This window comes from Stegodyphus dumicola, chromosome 8 (genome assembly GCF_044657685.1).
Source record: "Stegodyphus dumicola isolate Sdum_Otavi_A_Nest chromosome 8, ASM4465768v1".
In the NCBI taxonomy this organism is placed as follows: domain Eukaryota; kingdom Metazoa; phylum Arthropoda; class Arachnida; order Araneae; family Eresidae; genus Stegodyphus; species Stegodyphus dumicola.
In genome coordinates, this window is record NC_140775.1 from 128036512 (window position 1) to 128052896 (window position 16385).

The window sequence follows — 16385 nt, forward strand, 5'->3', positions numbered from 1 at the left end:
AATTTATTATTCACAGTAAGTATGTATAATCCCAAATGAACTGAAAAGCATTCTTTTTAAAAATGTAAATGGAAATTTAATCATGAAGCCATCATAAACTATAATAATTATTAAATACAAAGTGCAATTAAAAAAAAGACTGCTAAAACAGTTGCTTCAGAAAACAATGCTTATTGAATGTTTCTTATTTTTATGTATTTTAATATAGATAGAACTAATGGATATATAAAAAAATTATAAAGATTGGCAATAAAATAGAAAATTACAGTCAAAAGTTGTTAATTCGGACACCCATAATCCGGAATGATCTATAATCCGAACCTCAAAGCTACAAACTTTCTGCGCATGCGTCTCTTTGACGCATGCGCGTAAGACCGTTACGGCTGCGAATATGCATGTGCGCAAAATACGTTTACGAATGCGCGTTTGTATAACGGACGATATAAGCTAAGCTAAAATTATCTAATTCAGTTAATGCTGCAGATTGCGTTGTTCCTTAATCTTCGAATTGGATCCGGCTTATTATTTTTTGCAGACTGTTAGAGCAATTTTATAAAAGTAAGCTTGAACTTTCAATTATGTCAAATAGAATTTCCGATGCTGGAGCTCCCAAAGGATCTACAAAGCGAAAGTATGTTTCGAAGTCCATTAAACAGAAAGTGGAATTGCTGCAAAAAATGGATAAATGCATATCCTTTGATCATCTAATCATTCCGAAATATGTTTATCAATTTCACGCTGCTCTGCAGGGGAAGGGAAACGACGCGGCGCGCAATGAATTGGAAGTTGATCTATCAGCACTATCCTTATCTTCAGGGCAGATGTTTTTATTTTATTTGGCTTACTAAATGTAGTATAATTTCTTACTAAATGTAGTATTTCATCTCGATGTACTCCGACTTTGATATGATTTATATCAAGTTCCTCGTCATTATAATTTGCTTCCGATAGTGAAGAAAGTGACACAGAGGTTATTGAAAACGAAAAAATTTCGATTGACAAATTAGTCGACATTCTCGACACAGCAATTATACGACTTGAACAGTGGAACTTTGTAACTGAGCAAGAGATTATGTTTGTTTATTAGAATTAAAGAGAAAGTATTATCACATAAAAAACGAAGCAACCTAAACAACTTACATTGAAAGAAATGTTTAATAAAGTAAACAAATAAATATTAAGCTTTTTTTTTTGTAAATTTTGATACCCTTTAGATCATACTTGTTCTTTATTTCATAAATTATGGTTTCATATTTTTAATTTTATAATTTCTGCATGCCATCTTACCAGATTTAAATTGATGACCTATAATCCGGAATCGCCGAAGTCGCGATGAGTCCGGATTAACGACTTTTGACTATATACACAATCAAATAAGATTAAATGGTACTTTTCCGTTTTGCCGGCATAGGCGTTAAAGTCACCAATAATGGTACAACTGATGCCAAATGTAATATCCTTGCTGGTAACCTTTTACGCCTCATTTTCAAAACAATTCACAGCCATTTCTTATCAGATTGTTTCTTTCAATACTGGCATACAATTACATAGAATTTTTACGAAATACTTCAATTTTAAGCCCTAAGGCCATTCATGGTAATTAAGTCAACTAGGATGCAATCACACCGCTCACCCTAAGGCGAAAATATAGAAAAGGAAAAGTCAAGGGTTAAATTCATCAATTCTAATGAAATGCACTAACAAAGTAAAGTACCGCAGATTTACATAATATCTGAGTAAAGATAATTACTGAGAGAATTAGATTTTTGTAGCGTAGTTTATGAGATGAGATCACTTGTGGTCATGCGATATGAACCGACGAATCAGGGTGTTGAATCATGAAAGTATAGTAAATTCTTAAATTAAAATTTTTTACAAATTTATTGTCTTTATTTATTGGCTTTTTTACAATAATTTTAAATGATATTAAAATGTTTATGCCCTCCAAATAAAAAAATTTTAGAACTAACATTTGTTAATATTTTTTATTTGTATACTGTATGTTGTCGCCAATAAAGTCTGCTTGGCGAGATTTGCTCCGACGAAACAGAAAAGTACCGATTAAACTTACCACTACACTTCTAATAGAAATTTTAAAATGTTAAATTAAAATATTTTATTATAATTAAATTATAACATACTTATAAATGTATCTACAAAATTATTATAAATACAGTAGAACCCAGATTATCTGAAATAAATAAAATCATAACCACTTCAGATAATTGAAAACTTGACTAACACAGACTACATTTGAAATCTCAACAAGATTGGAATTCTCAAAATAAGAGTCTGAATGCTTTTTAACATTATAAGAAACTGTTTTATTAATAATCAATATTGTTTCCTTCAATTAAACAGATAATCCTTAAATTATAAAACATTAATAAAAAAACTAGAATAAACAAACTTCATCGAAATTTATGCAAACTGTAAAACACTGTGAAGCTGGGCAGTCAAATGAATTTTTATAGGAATACTTTTGTCTTACTCTTTTTTGTAACAAACTGATAACCCTATAAGCTGCCACACAATTATGACAGTTTTGATCAACAGAAGAAAAGAATTGGCATGTTGCTCTTAATATTGGAGAGCTTTGTTCTACAGTATGGCTAATTTTCACACTGTTCTTTTCCATGCCATAATCATCACTCTCATCATTGTAATTTTTGTTGCTCTCTGGATCTCTGATGTGAATGATTTCTTCATCACTCCAAACTTGAAAGGCCCACCAGCAGCCGAGCGGTAAAGTTGCTGAACACTGATAGTTTGGTCCAAGGTTTGAATCCAGCGAACGGGCTGGCTGCATGGGTGTTTTCGTGGTTTTCCCCATGTGTAACATGTATACGAACCAGTTTCCCTTAGAAAGTCCTCCACGAAGGCATCCCTCCCCTTAGGCAGATAGCCCTAGTGTGCTTTGCCATAATTAAATACACCACACACCACCAAACTTGAAAACCAGTTTATTGTTAATGTTTATCCATTTCAAAACATCTTAAGGGATGTCTTCACATGCTTTTACCCTTTAATTTTAAAACATGTCTTCACTGCTATTTGTTGTCTGGCTATTAGCATTGCTTTAATTTTTTCTATTTATTTTTTACTAAACTTTTATCAGAAGGTTTGAGAGATTGCCTATTTGACTTTATTATGCACATAAATAACATCTTCTGGCACAATGTGGTTTACTGCTTTGCTAATATTACCTTCAGCATTTAGAACATGTAAAAACAAGTGCCCTTCCTCATAATTTCACTTCATAGTTTGAATTACACAATGATGCTCTATAATATAAGTGACATTATTAGAAGGTAGAAAAAATAATTTTATTTCGCCTGACACCAATACCTCTTCATATGGTTGATGTAAGGCACTTCTGATAATCAATACACCTTTTCAAGGACTATACATTTCCAAATATTAGCTGATCTGAATATAAACCAGAAACAAAATTCAAAACCCACATATTGGGGGGGGGGAATCCCGCCAATATGTGGGATTAGCATTAAAACATGTCACTATGAGGGCGAAAATGTTGCCAAGTAGGTAAAATGGGTGGAATATTTTCCAATCAAATTGCTGTTCAAAACTAAATCAAAACCAAAATGCCAGATGCCAATTGATAGTAGTTTGAACATTTGTAATTCTATCTGAAGCAAACACATTTTCCCCACTCATTTGTTGTCTTGTATACAATCTGTGGTATCTGTAATAGTCTTATTTCCTGTGCCACTTTAATTTCTGTTTGAAAGATGAGGAGGAAGAGAAATCAAATTTCAAAGAAAAGGGCAATTGGGTTTGCTGAAAAACAAGAGTATGACTGCTTGGCATTTCTCTTTAAATAAAAAACAAGTTTGAGAGTAGAGAAGGGAGAAAACCACCTTGAATTAGCAGAAATGTCAAAATAAAAAAAAGGGGTTTGTTGTTGGTTGTTTTTCTATTAGTCTAGTGAAAATTTGTCAATCTCAAATTTTTCATTTCAGCAAAAATACAATGAGAACCAGCAATATAAAAAATTTTGAAAATAAAACAACTCATTTTCATGAAAGAAATAATTCATTTAATTTAAAACTAATTTTTTTCCTCATAAATTTCATATATACAGTGAAGCACAATTTACATGTCTTTTCAATGAACCATTCACAAAGGACGTATAAACCACACTTTAATTTACAATGTGAAACATATATATATACTGTTTGAAATTATGAACTATGTTGAAAAAATTTAAAAATATTTTAAACAATTAAAATTTTAAATTAATACTTTGAAAATTGATTCTAATACAGATTTAATATTTTTTAAATCATAAGAATGCAAATTTTTGCATGTAGTTATGTTGTACGGCCTATTTTAATTATGAAATCCTTTCCTATCAATTTTTGTTTCCATTTACAACTCCCTACCAGAATGAGTTTTTATAATTGCGTTGTATGCAAATGAGTTAGAAGAAGTATTTAAGGAAGGTTCAACTTACTTTGATAGAGAGTGCTAGGAGTCCTTAGTACTGCGTGCTTGCCATCTGGCTAACTCATTCTTGAAACTGTTATGCTCGGCCATATTATACGTACCTACTGCTCCTCGCTGGTAATTTAATTTAAGGGTCAACTACATTCATTAGATAAGTGTGTCTAGTTTCGGATAAGTGTAGTTTAGTTAACAGTAACTTAGCTTCTTACTTTCTTACTCTGAGTTAAAGTCCGAGTAGAGGCTTCCTGTAAGTCCGAGAAGGGGCTGACAGTTATTCTTATTTGAGTGAAATATAATTGAATTTTAACCCTTCTCAAGTCTATGTCTTAGCTGTTTTGAACTCAGTGATACATTGCTACATAGTTCACTAGGTTCCACGATGTTCATCTTAGACAAAGGAGTTAGGAACCCTACAATGTAAAATAGAAAAAAAAAAAGTTTTATTTTTATTTAAATAAGCAACATTTTTTTTCCAAAAATATTTTAAATCAGATTTAAACTTTTTTAAAGAAAAAGTCTTTAATAGTCTTCTGACTTGTTTTTTTTGGTCCTGAATCGTAAGCAAAGCACAATGAATCAAATTCAGTTCTTGAAACGTTTCCTCACTTGCATTATTACACACAAAGAAAATTTTCTGATTAAGTCAATGCAGTAGACAGCATTTTGAACAGAAGGTGGGTTTTTTTCATTTATTTTCATCTTCCTCCTCACTACTTAAATGTTCATCCGGTAAAGTGTTTTCAATCAATTCTTTACATATGCATAAATCTGATGTCATTACAGCATGTTCCTTGATTGTAATGTCTAATCCCATAGTTTTTAATCTTCTTCATCCATAATTACATTGCATTACCATTTTCAAATATTTGAAAATAAAGTAATTTTTAATTGTTTGTGGCTTTACTTGAATTCAGGCACATAAAATCAAATTCACAGCCTGAAGAATATTAAAATTTTTCAGGGTAGTTCCTGTAGTTATATTTTGAAGGGCTATTTGAATCAACCTACATTTATAGAATATTTTGAAATTCTTAATGGCATCCAAATCTAAAGGCTGCACTACACCAGTGCAATTTGCCGAGAGGAACAACATTCAAATTTTGCAAGAAATCTGTTATTTGATGATAGTAGAGACACTGATCCATAAAAAGAGAAATTTTTCAGTTTTGTTTATTTTCTTGAGCCATTCTGCCCCACTTCCAAAACTATAAAATTGTCCATAGTCATCCATGCTTTTGTATTTGCTTTATATTCTATTCACAGAATTTTAACATGTCTGAAGCACCTTGATTTTTGTGAGTTTTCTAGGAGTAATTGTTTCCATACCATGAGTATTTGCACAAAGTAACACAATAAGGCAGCCTTTACTTTGCTTAGCTCCATAACACTCACTTTTAAAAGCTAGAGTTTTGCAGGTTAAAGAAAACAGCAGTTTTATCAACATTAAAAATGTCTTTTAATTCATATCCATCTACTTTGGTAAATGAATTCTTAAACTACTCTTCAACTGACTCAGCAGGAACACTTTTCCATTCTCCATTTATTAGACATGAGATTCCATTCCACAGTTTCAATTTATGCAGCCATCCGGTTAAAAAGGATGTTTCCTTCACATTCATTTGAAGTGTCATTTCTTTTAACGTCTTGATTAACATGGGGCTATTCAGTGAAATATTGGATGCAAGACACTGAATGAAAAATTTCAGCAAAATGGCTTCAACATCAGAAAACTTTTCATCTTGAACCCTCTTTGAAGCAGACTGTCCATAAATTTCTACTCTTTCTTCAAAAAAAAAAAAAAAATTTTTTTCTATCATAAACAACCGTTTTTTATGTTGCCACAGGAATATCCAGTTTCTTTGCTAACTCAACTTTCATCAAACCAGTAATCTCATCAAATCAATCATATTCTTTTTGCATTTGTGACATTTTGTATCAGTTAACTTTGGTCCACCTAGTTTGTTTAACACAGCATCCTGGTCAGAAAGGGGGTTAAAAAAAGTATCTTATTTTTCCTTTTAAGTATTTTCTGTATTCAGGAACCAGGTTGTGATGTTTCATTCCTTTGTTTTCTCCTCTGGGAAATTCTCTCCATATTTCTGGAAAAATACTTGATTGGTGGAACTGCAAAATGCAAAACTAATGTAGTAAGTAAGGCAAAAGCCACATATAATTGAAGTTAGGTGACATATAAAAGAAATACAGTCAAAAATCGTTAATCCGGACTCGTCAAGACTTCGGCGATTCCAGATTATAGATCATCAGTTTAAATCTGGTAAGATGGCACACAGAAATTATAAAATTAAAAATATGAAACCGTAATTTATGAAATAAAGAACAATTATGATCTAAAGGGTATCAAAATTTACAAAAAAAAGAAGCTTAATATTTATTTGTTTACTTTACTAAACATTTATTTCAATTTAAGTTGTTTAGGTTGCTTCGTTTTATGTGATAATACTTTCTCTTTAATTCTATAAACAGACATAATTTCTTGTTCAGTTACAAAGTTCCGCTGTTCAAGTCCTATAATTGCTGTGTCGAGAATACCGACTAATTTGTCAATCGAAATTTTTTTGTTTTCAATGACCTCTGTGTCACTTTCTTCCCTATCGGAAGCGAATTATAATGATGAAGAATTTGATTTAAATCATATCAAAGACGGAGTACATCGAGATGAAATGCTACATTTAGTAAGGAATTATAAGCCAAATAAAATAAAAATATCTGCTTTGAAGATAAGGATAGTGTTGACAGATCAACTTCCAATTCATTGCATGCCGTGGCGTTCCCCCCCTTTTCCGGCCGCAGAGCAGCATGAAATTGATAAACAGATTTCGGAATAGTTAGATAAACAAAGGATATGCCTTTATTCATTTTTTGCAGCAATTCTACTTTTTGTTTGATGGACATCGAAACATACTTTCGCTTTGTCGATCCTTTGGGAGCTCCAGCATCGGAAATTCTATTTGACATAATCGAAAGTTCAAGCTTACTTTTATAAAATTGCTCTAACAGTCTGCAAGAAATAATAAACCGGATAAAATTCGAAGATTATTGAACAACACAATCTGCAACATTAACTGAAATGGATAATTAGATAATTTTAGCTTATGCCGTCCGTTATACATTAAACGCGCATGCGTAAACGTATTATGCACATGCACAAACGCATATGCGCAGTCGTAAAGGTCTTGCGTCAACGCGACGCATGCGCAGAAAGTTTGTAGCTTTGAGGTCCGGATTATAGATCATTCTGGATTATGGGTGTCCGAATTAACGACTTTTGACTGTATCGGTACTTACATACTAATGCAACCATCTTAGTAGAAGTCGGCAAATTTTCAGAATGTGTCAAACTCTGGCAACCTTTACATAACCATTCTTCCGGCAACTATGCTCATAACAATCCTTCAGGAAAGCAATGCTGCCATTTTTTTATACTTTCATTTTTGTTGTATTTCATGTTCTAATAGTTTTTATAAACAAATCATGACACTTTATGCTTTAAACCTAATTTTAAAATATGAGATTGTGGAATTTGCCAGCAATGGAAGAAACTGTGGTAAAATCTCTGCAGGAATACAGAATTTCGCTGAAAATCTTCTAACGGGAAAAAGAAGAATTTTAGAACATTTCCTACACAGCCACTGTTGCTGAGGATTGGATTGTACAAAGGTGAGTCTCTGCGATTCTCTAATTTTTTTTAAGTGAAAACATATCACAATGTACTTCATAAGAAGAATTTCAAAATGAAGAAGAATGTATTCTATTTTTCAAAGTATCACATAATAAGGTTTATTATAAATAAGGATTATTATTTAATAATTCAAGTTTGTATTTTAAATTTTTAAATTATGTTTTCTTTTCATATATTGATAATGTTTACTGACTTATGATAAATATTGATAGTTTGGGAAACTTTCTAAAAAAAAAAGGGGAGCACGAAAACCACTAACTTGCAACCGATAAGCAACTTTTACATTTCCGTCAGTAAAATATCACCAAGATGGTTACGTTAACCACTTGCGCTACAACTAAACTTCCCGGTTGTGTGCTGTACGCTACAATATAACAATATAACAAGCGGTAAAGTAACAATATAACAAGACAAAATGATGTGAAGATGAGGCTCCATTGTATAAACAAACAGAATTAAACAAACTTTTGCTACACCTAGTGATTTATCACTTGCACTCAGCTAATGGAAAAGATCTTATGTTTTTTGTAAGATTAGTGGATCTGTATATAAGACCACTCCTGTAATTTAGCTTTAGGAAATAGTTCCAAAAATTCTTGGCTTATATATGGAAATAAATATACAGCAAATTTCATTTGTTTAAATGCAGTTTCACATGTGGAACAAAAATGAATTTTATGAAAGAAACAAAGTTTCAAAAATCTTTTCACTTTTTCTTCTTCTTCTTCATAATCTCCACAGCCAAAGACAGGCCAAAGGCTGTCTCTCCAAGTTTCCTTCACCTGCCCCCATTCAGCACAATAGCCCTCATCGGTTAACTCCAATTAACCTTAAATCTTCCTCGACATCATCCATCCATCTAATAGATGGTCTTCCTTTTCATCTTACTCCCTCAATTCTCGAAAAGGTTATCTTTTTGGCTATAAATTCATCATATCTAAACATCCATCTGATACGATATGCCTTTACGTTTCTCACAATATCAGTTTCACCTTATTTCTTTTATTCTCCATATAGTTACTGATTATAGAGAATCCTCCACATGTCATTTTGTTGCACTGGTCCAAAGATCTTTCTTAGGATTTTTCTTTCAAACGTTGATGTCAGGTCTTTCTCTGCTCTGTTAAGTATCCAACATTCACTTCTGTTATGGTAACAGGCCTTATCCAAGTTTTAAGGTCATAGTAACATATATTAGCCATAACTATTCCATTTTTTATTTCAATTTTCATATCATTGCAACTTGTGATCAATGTTCCCAAATATTTAAATTGTTTTACGGTTTCAAGGGGGATAAATCAACAGTTTTATTAGATGCCATCATAAATTTCATTAATGATAATAATTTAATTAATTTCATTAATTATCTTTATTAACGATTTGACCCATCTTTCTTGCTGCATTTTCAAGTGAGACAAATGCCTCAACCAGCTCATTTTGATCATCCAATGTTATCAATATGATCAGCAAAAGCCAGCAGTTGAATGGGTTTATGAAAGATGGTTCCACTTGTGTTTATTGCAGAGTCTCTTATGGTCTTTTCTAGAGCTATATTAAAGAACAGGCAAGATGACTCACTCTGTCTTAATCCATTCTCAGTATAAAAAGGTTCTGAAAGATAAATTGAAATTTTTATTCTACATATCACTTTTTAAGAGTCATTTTTTTGTGAGGCTCATCAGTTTATTCAGGATATTAAATTCCAACATCACTTCAAGTAGTTTTTCTCTGTTAATACTGTCATAGGCAGCTTTAACGTCAATGAACAGGTGGTAGGTGTAAATGTTATATTTTTTAGTTCTTTTTAGATTTTTCTGATAGAATGTAATTGACCAGTTGATTTTTCCTTGTGGAATCCACACTGGTAATTCCCAATAAGATTAGAAGGTCACTTTCTCTTAGACTTTTGATTTGTATATTGCACTTGCACAGAACTGACAGTAAACTTCTAGAATGCCTTGGGCTTAACAAGATAAGATTTCCGATAGAAAGCAATTGTAAAACTTCAATACCATTAGTATTTCTGCAAAAAAGAACTGAGACCCAATTACATTTTCTATATCCTTTCTTTCAGAAGGGCCCAAAACTCAATCACTATAAGAAAATTTACGAGTGTCACTTATTTTCACTGTATTCACTATATGTAATGTATGATTTTCCCAATAATTTAAACAAACAGGCAGCTCAGTTAGCAGAGACCTTTGATATTACATGCTTGGTTAATACAGGATCTATTGTATATTATCATATAAGTACTACCTAATAACAATATACAGGTAAACCACAAAAATATTAGACTAAATATTTAGCATACTTTAGTTTTGAATATTTACATATTAAACAAATGAATCATAGATTCTTTTTCTTGGATGATGGAAGGCAGGAAATTTCTCTTTACCAGGGTTCGTACACATTTCTGCACACGGAAATTAAGTACTTTTAAGGACTTTTAAGGACCATTAATAAAAAAAATTAAGGACCTATGAGCAAACGGGAACTGAATAAATTCAATTGAAGATATTATCTATGCCTGAATTTCACTTTTGTAATATCATCCTAAAAATAAAATAGATCCCTAAGTAGTACTAAACATGAATTAATTAACACAATTGTTAATAAGTTTGAGAATAAAATAAACTATGCAATTTATCAAGTAGCATTAAATATTTTACACTTATGATAGTTGGTCATATTTGAACGTTTGTATCGATTTCTTTCTCTTTTAAGCATCTTTTCTAACAATTAAGAGATTTGTCTCAATATGCAAACCAATGTTCTGACTAGTTTCTGCGTGCTTCATCTCCTAACTTGTCAACCTCTCCATAATGTACCTATGAGGGTTTAATTGATCTGGTAAAAGTTAAATAGTCCAAAACCCCGACAGACGTGAAGCATATTATGGCTATGTCTGAAATTAACTACAATATCAGACAAAGTTTTAAATAAGCCTCTTATTTAAAAAGAACCTAGAACATAAAGGTCTGATGCTAACAAAATCAATTACAGCTCACGGTGACGTAATTAAACAGGAACAATCAAATTCAAACTAATAATGTGGACTAGTGGTCAAAGATTATACAATTTAATTGTAATTTAATCTGGCTCAATAACTCTATCATATGAGGAAACAGAAATGGGAAATTATAGTAAAGGTTGAAATCATAAACAATTGGGTAATTTACATAATAATAACTGCACATATCTTTGAAGAATAATTTCCTTTATGTACTCAGTTTCTTTCTTCAACACGTTTGCTTTTCATTTCAGAATTCTTGAATTTAATTAAGGATTTCAGTTATTCTAAAAAACACTAAATGCATTTAGAATGTACAGAAAAAGCGGCTAATTTTATTTCTTTAGTAATATGAACATTCAGAAGTTCATATGAAATATATAGTAAAGGACGGTTACAGAGCTGATGTGGCAACACCCAACAACAAAATCTAGAAATGGTAAAACTTAGAATTTAGAGCAAGCATTGGAAGCAGAATTTAGAAAGGCAGTAACTAGCAGAATTTAGGATCCACAGAGATTGCATCAGGTAAAAAAATGCCTAGTGCCAGCTATGTGTATGATGCATTAAGAAATATTAGATGAATCTTTTAAATTGCAAGTTTTCAATTTCTTTATTAATAAAAAAATCCCTTTCTATAATGCCTGCCCATGTAATAAGATCAGAAGCATTTTTGATATTTTCCATGCTTCTGTCTAGAGAAAAGTAGAGAAAATAAAGAGAAGATATACATGTTAAGATTCTAGTATCAGAAGTAATACATTCAAATATTATGTTTTCATTGTTCTTCCAGATGTTCTCCCAAAATTAAGAAATTCATTGCAAACTTTCTGTAAAATACATCCACTAAGTGTTGATACTATGGAGACATTTTTCATTTTGTCACATATTTCTCGAAACTTCTAGAATCTAGGGTCTATAAATCTTGCCTTCAAATCCTTCTAAACTTTCCAAGCTGCAATGTCTAAAATCCTAAAGAAAAATTATCCCTACCATTTCTCTAACAGAAAAAAGCCAGAAATATTTTGGAAAAATGTAGGAGGGAAAAAGTATAAAGTTAATTTTATAGAGAAAACTGATGTACATTCTGAGAATTTTGAGTATTCTGAGAAAATGAGACATGGGAAAAACTCTTACTATGAAAAAATTAAAAACAAGACATTTTTAATTAATTACATAGCTAATGTTGCTTTTGCTAAGAGCTGTTTCGTAAATTGTGCTTTATAGCATTATACCCTGTTTATTTTTCAGATTTAAAATTATACCTTGTTTATTTTTCAGATTTAAAATTTTTTATAAGTTGCCAAAATGAAACTTTATAATATGACAGTGAAAAATAAAAATGTTTTATTTTAATGTTATTTTTTAAATATAATTTCAATATATTACCATTATTTCAATAAAATTTATCAATGTTACGATGTTTTAAAAAAATCGTCGAAAAATTCTCAGATTTTGGAATTAAAAATTTTCTATAGAAACTAATCTTAAAATCGCCAAAATGTTGAAAAGTCGCCAAATTTAGAAAAGTTTAATAAAAGAATTCACATCCCCAAAAGCAAAAAGTTGTTTAAGAGCTATTTACTTGAAAAAATGAAATGCTTATGATTCACTTCTTGCTCAAGTATCCCATCATTTAGATTAGAAATAGAAACCAATTATAACTCATGAACCCATTCAAAAGATTACCATACATAAGGCAGTGAATCGCCAAAAATATTCCTCAAAATGCTACTTCATACTCAAAACGACACTCGTAAAAACAAGACAGAAATTTCAGATGATTAAAATTAAGGACCTTCTGTTGATTTTGGCCAAAATTAAGGACTTTTAAGGACCAAAAATCGATTCCAAAAAATCTAATGACTTTTAAGGATTCTTAAGGACCATACGAACCCTGTTTACACATGATTTTCTATTTATATATATATACAGTTTCCAGGATGCAGATGCAGCCAAATTAAAAACAGGAATTAAAAGGGATATTGCTAATTAAGTTAGTAATTTATTATTATAGAGGTAACTCTGAAATTTTTGAAATATGTGCAGATGATAAGTAGTAATAACAAATTAACAGATTTGAAAATATGAACTATTTTAGCCTCGCAGACAATATTTTATTGGCCAGTTGCAAGTGGTTTAGTGCAGAATAAATTTTAGACAGAAGGAAAAGTGGAGTTGATGCAAAAACATCACAGTATGATTTTTCTACAATTTTAAAGTGGGATTAAATCAAGAAGAATGCATTCAGTATCTACAGTTAGCATTTGGAAATGAAGGTTCATCTCATGTTACTGTATTCAGATGGTTTACAGAATTTCGCACAAGTCACAGCTCTCTTTAAGATGAAGAATACTCAGGAAAGCTGTTGTCAGCAGTAATTCTGGATTACGTGTCTGCCATACGGAAAATGTTAATCGCTGATAACAGCTGCACCTATCAAGTGAAACAGAAAGAATTTAACATAGGATCCGTTGCCATACATAAAATTATTCATGAAGGATTGCATATGAAAAAACTAGTTTGCCATTGGATTTCCCATAATTTGAGCTCTGAAAACAGGAGCATGTCAGAAAACAGATACCATTAAATTACTTAAAGATGATACCACTGCATTATTTCTAAAACCATAATGTGATGAAATGTACATACCATTTTTTGATGTTCCAACATGTTAAGAAAGTAAAGTATGGGTCTCTGAAGATGATCCCATGCTCATAATGGTCAAAAAGACAATGTGCCATTTAAAAAAAGTAATGTATGCCATTTTCTTCAGAAGTATAGGACTGGTCAAAGTCATGAAGCTGCAAGAAAAGACAGTCACAGCTAACTGGTATACCACTAAGTGTCTTCCAGAAATTCTCCAAAATGTGAATAGGACAGGACTCGTGCTCCACCAAGACGATGCATCTTCTCATTCAGGAAAACTGAGTTTCTTGAACAAAGACATATCAAAGTGATATAACATCCACGCTATTAACCCAATCTAGCTATGTGTGACTTTTCACTATTTTTTAATCTAAAGGGGAACTTATGTGGATGTTGTTCTCATTCCGAAGATGAGATTGATGAGGCTATAAATGTTATTTTTTAATCAATTCCGAGAAACGAATGGCTTGAAGCATTTAATCTTTGAACAATTCACTTATAGAAGTACACTGATGTTGAGTGCTATATCTCCCGTTCTACTGGGCCGATTGACAAAATTCAAACTACGTTTTTAATGTCTCGAAAGCGCGACTTTGGATATATATTAGATTTGTATATAGTACTATTCTAACATAGGTATTTTGACACAAAATCGGACTTTTTCTGAAATAACATACCAATTTTTTTACATATTTCGATTCTAAGACTCAAGTTTGGAGAAGACTACTTTGAATACTCCAAAAATTTCGTAAGTATAAGTTTAGAAACCTATATGTATCTAAAAAATTTCAGTGATCCTTATAATTAATTCTCTTTCATATTTTATATCTTACATATATGTATTAACAATCCAGATCCAATTAGACAAGAAACAGCACAATCTGCACCATTAACTGAAATGCCTTAGAATCAGTAAAGATAATTTTAGCCTAACTTATACCGTCCATTATACATTAAACGCACATGCATAAAGCATACAAAAAAAAAAAGTTTGTGGCTTTGAGGTTCAGATTATAGATAATTCCTGATAATGGATGTCCAGATTACAAACTTTGTACTGTACACTGCTCAAAAAAAAAAAAAAAAAAAAAAAAAAAAAAAAAAGGGACAGTGCTATATCTCCCGTTCTACTGGGCCGATTGACAAAATTCAAACTACGTTTTTAATGTCTCGAAAGCGCGACTTAGGATATATATTAGATTTATATATAGTACTATTCTAACATAGGTATTTTGACACAAAGTCGGACTTTTTCTGAAATAACATACCAATTTTTTTACATATTTCGATTCTAAGACTCAAATTATGCCAGAATACCAAGTTTTGTAAAAATCGTACGAATAGTTTTTAAAATATTAGCTCTCAAAGTTTTAGCTCCTCAATGTTAATTGAATTTGGCAAATATTTATTAATATCTCTTTTTTTATTAAACTTTTTTGATTTTTTCTCTCACATTTCAAAATTTTGGTTCATTCCAAATAAAATTTACCCATTTTTTGCGTTTTATTTTTTAAATTTCTATTTTAAAATAATTTTTATAGATTTTTCGAAAAAAATTTTGAATTATAACCTATAAAATTTTTACCATCATCTTAAAGTAGGTGTATTTTTAAGCATAGCTGCAAAAAATTAGACTTTTTTATTCAAAATTTTCTAAGATATACACGAATTTACATAATTTCGCGTTTTGAAATTTGGCACCTTTTTTTTGAGCGATAATAACGCCAAATGGATTTTTGTTACACTGAATTGCCACAGCTATTTTTAACCTTAAACTTCAAGTAAAATTTTACGAAGAATTAATTATATGACTTTTCCCTCAATGACGCGTAATAAATATTTATTAATACTATATGAAAGGCTATTTTTTAAATTATAGATGATATTATTCAAATTTTTAACTATTTTTTTTTAATTTCTCTCGTATCTTTTCTTTTTTTAAAAAATTTAAGAGTAAGTTTTTGTAAGAGTAAATTTTTACCTTCGGCGTTTTATTGTCTGCTACTTTACTTCGTTTAAATCGAATTGTCTAAAAGTGAGAATTTTCGTTTGATATTTATTTGAATTTTATGACATTAACTGCATAATTTATTTCTAAACAAACTGTTGCTTTTGAAGTGGCTGAAAGAGCGGCTGATACTATTATCCATATTTTTAAAGCACAATATATTTTTATAGAAACATAATATTTAGAATAATCATTTTTTATAAAAGTCAAATTATGATATAAACATACAACCCTCTAGAGACTGAATTAATGGAAGTTCAATGGTTATGTAGAAATGATCTGCAGCTACTTAATGGCTGGATAAGTCAGCAGATTCTGTGGACAAGTAAGAATAATTATATAAACGACACCAACATTCTGGATTCAATAAACAACGAGGATACGATGTTTACTAAATGAATTTAAGAAGTTTTAAAACATAAAAAATCAACTCATTTTTTTCCCTAAAATGTATTTTTGTGCGTAGCGTATTTTCATTATATCCTTAAAATTCTAATTTAGAATGTAATTGTCAAGAATTGAATCCTAATCATCAGTAATATAAT

At 30.8% G+C, this 16385-nt stretch overlaps 1 protein-coding gene across 1 annotated transcript in view; it reads right to left on the reverse strand.

Annotated features, from left to right (window-relative positions):
* LOC118199596 (uncharacterized) overlaps positions 1-16385 on the reverse strand; it is a 44550-nt gene that overhangs the window by 9252 nt on the left and 18913 nt on the right. The window lies entirely within an intron of this gene.